A 7,318-nucleotide genomic window follows, 5' to 3' on the forward strand; every position below is an offset into this window, starting at 1 on the left:
GCGTTTAACCGCAGTTCGAATGCGACCACCAGTGGTGATGCAGCTGCAAGATCTTCTGAAGTGGCCATGGCTACCACCGTATCAAAAACAGTTACCCCATTCACCGGTGCGTCCGGAAGTAGCTCACAAGGAACCAAATATCCACCCCGAGTCAAGAGGGTTTTCACCCCGCTTTATATGCCTTTGTCAAAAGCTCTGGAGGCCTTAATCCGAAAAGGACATCTGAAGCCATTGGAACAACGGCCTTTACCTGATCCTATCCCTGCAAAGCATGATCAGACTAAATACTGCGCCTACCATCAGCAAACAGGCCATACTACCGACGACTGCTTTCGTCTGCGCCATGATGTACAAGATCTGTTTGACAACGGGGTCATCCCCGCACCAGGTCCTGCAAAGTCTATCGGCACTTGATCAGTGAATTTGTGGGGGGATAATGTAATCTGATCAGAGATTGAACCAGCTGCGGGTGGCACTCGATTTACTCTAGACGTGGGAATGGCACGCACTGTTCTGAGCAATATGCAAATACCAATTTTTTGCGCTTTCTAACTTGGGTATTGGGTCAGTTTTGTTGTTTTGTTTTGAGTCTGTCTTTTTGTTTTGAGTCAGTCTCTTTTGTTTCGGGTCTGTCTTATTGTATCAAGTCAGTCCTGTTGTATAGGAGTCCGGTGATTCCGGGGGGGGGGGGTGTTACCTCGAGCGTCACCATTTTGTTTTGTGGTTATCTTTTCGTTTTGTTTTAAGTCTATTTCTGCCAGGGAATCAGTTGTGCCGACAGATTTGAATAAAACAGCAGTGACCTTCATGCTCTCGCATTTGCTTCGGCCATGTGCCAATTGTGCCAGAAAGTTTGAATGAAACGACAGTACTTTTCGCCTACTCTTCTGCACCCCAAAATCATTGCACCGACCTAAGTTTTTCAAAACCTTTTGAACACTGCGGTGAAAACGAAGAGGAAGGAATTCCTCGGGATTTGCAAAACTTTGATCAAATTGAGAGAAAGAGAGGCGTGCTAAGCCCTTAATGAATGAAATCATGCTTGTTAGCGTGAGTACTGAGAAGGACCCTGGCTTGATCCAGACCGGTTTCACACTATTTTCAGCGCGAGCGATTTGTCGCTTTCTTAAAAACTTTCAAAAATAAAATGTTTTGCGTGGTCTTGCGAAGACTTGTGTGGAATCGCTCCTGAGATTGTGCAGCCTAGGATCGCTCTCAGCCTCCAGACTCAACCCCTTCGCTTCCAAACCTTGAACTTGAATTCAGAAGGTTCAACGATCAGCTACGATGTGAGGCCTGTGTGGCCAGATTTGAAGCAGCCCTCGAACAAGAGGCCAGGAAAGTCAGATCAAAAGATCAGAAGATCAGAAGAAACTTGCAAAGCTAGAACAGAAGTACCCCTCGAACTAGGGGCAAAGATATCAGACATGCTCGAAGAGCTGAAGATGAGTCCTCTTGCAAAACAGCAGCCATTCTCCTGGATTCAGATGACTTCAGGATCTCAAAACCATTTGACATGGACTTGTTACACTTTTACCCTTTGAGAGGCTCGCTGGGCCGAAAACCCGGAAGGGCGACCCAGGCAAAAGTTAGAGCAAGAGAAAAATACAAAAAAAAAAGAGAAGAAAAGAAGCAAAAAATGCAAAAAAAAACGAAAACAAAAAAAAGAAAAATGAAGAAAAATGCAAAGAAAAGAACAAAAAAAAAAGAAAATCAAAAGAAAAGAAATGAAAAGAAATGAAAAAGAAAGAAGACCAAAGCTCGCAAGGTCGAAAACCCGCGACGGGCGCCTTGGCAAAAGCTAGAGCATAAAAAGGAGAGGTTAAATACCCGAGCGTACCTTAAACCCCGAACTACGTAAGGCTTGATTCCTATCTTTGGGATACGTAGGCAACTTCATTCTGAAGTCCAGCCATAAACACTTCCAATTCGTTTGTGCCCATGTAATGGTTTTGATCATCTTCGTTTTCTCTGTATCTGAGAGTTTGGTTGTGTTCGTCGCTCTGAGGACTGACTGCAATGGGCTGCGGTGCCATCCAAACAAGGGGCAACTTTCCGTTGCCACTCGATGCGTTGCAAGGCCATTCAGACAAGGGGCAGCTTCCCGTTGCCATTCAATGCGTCGTGGCGCCGTTCAAACAAGGGGCAACTTTCCGTTGCCATTCAAAACGCCGCAGTGTCATTTCAAACAAGGGGCAACTTTCCGTTGCCATGCTGTGTCCTTCAGACAAGGGGCAATTTTCCATTGCTATGGATCCGAGGTTGTGCATCTCAAGAGTAGGTTCCGTGCTTGTTCAGCAGTGGCCGTTTGCGAAATATTTTTTGAGAATTTTTTACTGAGGTTGACTAATCTTCTCGAAAAGTATTCCATTTTCAAAACTGGACCATTTCTTGGACCCAAAAGAGGAAAATTTTCAGTGCTCATGGCCTGACTGGCATGATTTTAAATCAAAAAATTGAACAAGCATGTTAATCTAACTCTCATTTTGGTCAATTTTTTTTTATTTATTTTTTATTTTTTATTTTTTATTTATTTTTTTTAGGAGAAAACTAAAACAAAAAATGGTCAAAATGATGAACTAGGGGCACAGTTGAGTCAGGTGTTCTGTCTTTTCCCCTTTGTCAACATACTTGCCAAGAAGGGCATTCTACCTGCCAGAAGAGGGCACAACTGAAGTTAACAACAAAGGGCTGAAAGCTCTCTCATCCTCCAAGCAACGAGGTATCAAGCTAAGTGCGAAGCACGAACTAGAATGGGGCAAGATATTCCACTCCATCATCTGGACAAATCTTATCACATCCAAGCTCCCCAGCAGAGCATCGTCAACCAATGTCAACTGCAGATTTGCTACACACCCAATTGTAGCACAGCCCTTCTGTGGAAGAAACTCACTGTTGTGAACAAGAAGAAGAATCTGGTAGAATACCGGGGGCAAGAGCCCACAATTTGCTGTTTATCCATCAACCATCCAGGGGAGGGATGAAAAAATGAGAGATTGAAGAATAGAGAGATGTGTGATGAGAGGAAAAGTGAGAAGAGGGCTTTTTCAGAAAAACAGAGCTTGAGGGCCGAGTGATGTGAGAACTACAAATGAGAAAGGGTGGGAAACACTACCCGGTGAAACAGGCTCCCTGTGCACGTTTGAGTGTCGTGTCTTTTTGTGTTGTCTCGATTCTTGTTTCGAGTCGTTTCGAGTGTTACTCGATGTGTCTAGGTTGTGTGCCTTTTATTTCCTTGTTGAGTCGTTTTGCTGTGTTCAGTCGTAGGCTCAATACCTGGTCGAAAACTCATCTCTCAATTTCAAAAATAAAATAGTTTTGTGCTCAAAGTGTTGTGCCGTTCTTCACGTTTGTGCAAAATAGAATTTGTTCTTTCGTAAAATCGCAGGATTCAACCCAGGTCATGTGAGAACAGTAGAACCAGGACCTATCTAAAGCTATATATGGTTCCGGACTGCAAAGAAAAAGCAAAAGAGGAAAATGTCGGGTATCTGAGCTTGTTTCAACTTCAGTAAGTTCTGAGACTACATTCCGTGTGTACCTCTTCAGGTCTTGCCAATGCTCCGAAGTATGAGTGTGCCTCTACCTCAAGCTCAAGATCAAGTCTGCTTCAAGCCAAAATGGCAAACATAAGTGCTCTCCTCGAGTACCGTTTCATGCCAGAGGCATCTTGGCTGTGTTCGCAATGAGTTCCTAGGAGACCAACTGCGACGGTGGAAACTAGAGTTCGAATGGCTGATGCCTAGAACGTAAAGGTTCAGGATTTCCGGGACTAAAGTCTGGTTTAAATACCCAGAGGCGTGTCCTCGGCTTGAAATCTGTATGGAAGCCCCATAGGTTGAGATAGCATGTATGCACCTCAATTCTGGATACCGAACCAACCTAGTCTGTCACCCTGTTGGAGAATAGGAAAAGTTGTGAATATGATCAGGAAGAAAGGCAACGTCCAAAGTGTTCTACATGAAGAACCCTTGTCAGTATTCCAGAGCCTTTGTACTGTGAGTTGAAGGTAAGTGTTCGAAGAGCACGAGGGGAGATCCCCGTCAGAGTAGAGCGGTTCATCGCCACTCACCCCTTGAGGTGCTTTCTAAAAGCGCCGTTACGCTTGTTTATTGCGTTCCTTAGACATCATGCATTGTATTGCATTGTACCTATCAAGTTTCTTTCTCATTCATGCACGATATTGTATGTACGGTTCATTCAAAGAGGTTCCGTTTGAGATCCTTTATTTAGTGTATCAATCACACTTCATTCAGTTAGTGCATTAACCACACTTCATTCCTTTAGTGTATCAATCACACCTCATTCACCCTTAGTGTGTCTATCACACTTTCTTCGTTCGCTTAGTGTATCAATCACACTTCATTTATTTAGTGTATCAATCACACTCTCTTCACTTAAGTGTATTAATCACACTTCTTTCATTTTGTGTATCTATCACACACATTCTCATTTTGTGTATCTACCATGCGCATATTCACTTTTGTGTATCTATCACATACATTCTCATTTTGTGTATCAATCACACTTCTCTCATTTTCTGTATCTATCACACACACCCACTTTTAGTGTATCCATCACGCTCGTTCACTAAGTGCATCTATCACACTTTGTGTTCACATTCAGTATATCAATCATACTCTGTTCACATAGTGCATCTATCACACTTTGTGTTCATTTTCAGTATATCAATCATACTCTGTTCACATAGTGCATCTATCACACTTTGTGTTCACATTCAGTATATCAATCATACTCTGTTCACTAAGTGCATCTATCACACTTTGTGTTCACATTTAGTATATCAATCATACTCTGTTCACACTGTGCATCTATCACACTTTGTGTTCATTTTCAGTATATCAATCATACTCTGTTCACTAAGTGCATCTATCACACTTTGTGTTCACATTTAGTATATCAATCATACTCTGTTCACACTGTGCATCTATCACACTTTGTGTTCATTTTCAGTATATCAATCATACTCCGTTCACATAGTGCATCTATCACACTTTGTGTTCACATTTAGTATATCAATCATACTCTGTTCACATTGTGCATCTATCACACTTTGTGTTCACATTCAGTATATCAATCATACTCTGTTCACCAAGTGCATCTATCACACTTTGTGTTCACATTCAGTATATCAATCATACTCAGTTCACTTAGTGCATCTATCACACTTTGTGCTCACCTTTTTGTGTATCAATCACATGTTCGCCCTGTGTATCTATCATACATGCACACTGTATTCGCAGTGGGAATTCCATAATTTTCTTACATCCTTTCTGCACGAGATGTAGTTTGGCTCGAGTTTACTTGCTTGGCTAGCATTCGCTTAAAATGTTGCATTTATTTCGCATAATTGCTCCATTACAGCTCCCTTTGCATGATCATGAGTGATGCTTGGCTTCGCGTAGCGTATAAGTCCACTCTTCAAACCGGCTTCGCGTAGCGTGTAAGTCCAATTATCAAAATCTTTCTGCATATCATTTTGCATCTTGCCCCCTGCCTGCGGGCATGCCTGCGGGCACATCTCTGTTTATCTTGTATGTTTGTCCAAGTCTTCGGCCTTGTCAAAAATGGGTCGTCTCTGGGCTTTGACATTCACTCCCGTCACTTATGACTTTCGAGTTCTGTCAAAGAGGGGCAACTGTAGACACCCCATTTTTGACCGACCTTAAGACTCAGACATCACCAGTTGAGCACTCGGTGATATTGCATGTTGTGCTTGTTCAGAGGCCTCAGAGTCGCGGCTGCGAGCCCCGCCTCCGGACTTCCGGACCTTCTTCGGTGCCTTGCCTCGGTTTGCGAACCAGACTCGATTTTCTCTGTTTCTTTTCCTGAGGGGAGGGAGAGGTCCCGTAGACCATCTCTCAGTGGCCGTGGGCTACATTTGGTGGCCGTAGGCCATTTTGCCCATTTCGGAGCCCGGTTCCCGGTTTTCGGAGCCGTCAGGCCGTGTGCCTCGGTTCGGGACCGCCTAACCATCTCCGTTTGCCCCGATTTTCGGCATACTTCTTATTTGCTCCCTTTTGAGGGACACTGGGGTCTCAGAAACCCACTTCGTGGCCGAACGCCACTTTCGGTGCTTAACAGCCCATTTTCGGGATCCCGAACTGCGTGTTTTGGCTCCCGAGTATTCGTTTTGCATCGGTTTTTGTTCATTTTTGGCAGGTACCTCTGTTTCATCATTAGGAAGGCCATGGAAGGATGGGAGGCTAGTAATTGTTGCAGCAACCAGTTATCTCTCCTCCGGAGCCCTCCGACACCCGTTTTTCCAACTTCCGGGCCAATGTTGAACACCTTGGAGTTAGTGTTGCCAACTTTCAACCACATATTTGTGATCTACACACTTGGGAGGATCCTAAAAGTTTATGGCCGGCCATTAATTTTTCTTTCCATTTTTGCCCCTCCTCTTCCGGGCCAATGTTGAACACCTTGGGCCCACTTTCTTGAACTTTGAACCACATATTTGTGATCTACACACTTGGGAGGATCCTAAAAGTTTATGGCCGGCCATTAATTTTTCTTTCCATTTTTGCCCCTCCTCTTCCGGGCCAATGTTGAACACCTTGGGCCCACTTTCTTGAACTTTGAACCACATATTTGTGATGTACACACATGGGAGGACACCAAAAGTTGGTGGGAGGCCAGTAATTTTTCCGAAAAGCCAACTTCTTTTTGATCAAAAGTGGTTCAGCATGAATCCGGGAAGGAGAAAAAGCTGCGTGGCTTCACCGAAACGGGCGTAACTCTTTGCACAAGAGGAATTAAGATATGAGGCCACCACCATTGGAGAGCTTACTTCCGGGGCTTCATTTGGCACTTAAAAATCTCCCAAGTCCAAGTTCGGGGGGGAGAGATGTGGTTGGTTGAAGTCCGCTTGGACTGAATCTGCGCGGCTTCACGGAAAAGGGCATAACTTTTCTACAGGAGGAATTTTAATGCAAGGTTTGCGCCATTGGAAAGCTAACTTCTGGGGCTTCATCCCAGGGGGTGGCCGGCCACTTTTTCTAGCCGGCTGGCCACTTTTTTCTTTGACCTAGCCGGCCGGCTAGGGGAAGTGGCCGGCCGGCCACCTGCAGCAAAATACCTAGCCGGCCTGCTTTTTCAGGTTGAGTGCATTCCAGCTGTGCCTTGGTTTTCCCCCCAAAATATCTACATCGGGGGGACCCTTTTGGAGGAAAAAAAGGCCTCATTTTTCCCTCCTCCTTGGCTAGACTCTTGGCTCCCTCTCTCTAAAATTTTGCTGGCCTCCCAACTCAAGAAAAGGGGTTACAAGGCTTGCTTGGAGGAGATACATACATAG

This window comes from Camellia sinensis, chromosome 7, assembly GCF_055761805.1.
Source record: "Camellia sinensis isolate YWXY chromosome 7, ASM5576180v1, whole genome shotgun sequence".
In the NCBI taxonomy this organism is placed as follows: Eukaryota; Viridiplantae; Streptophyta; class Magnoliopsida; order Ericales; family Theaceae; genus Camellia; species Camellia sinensis.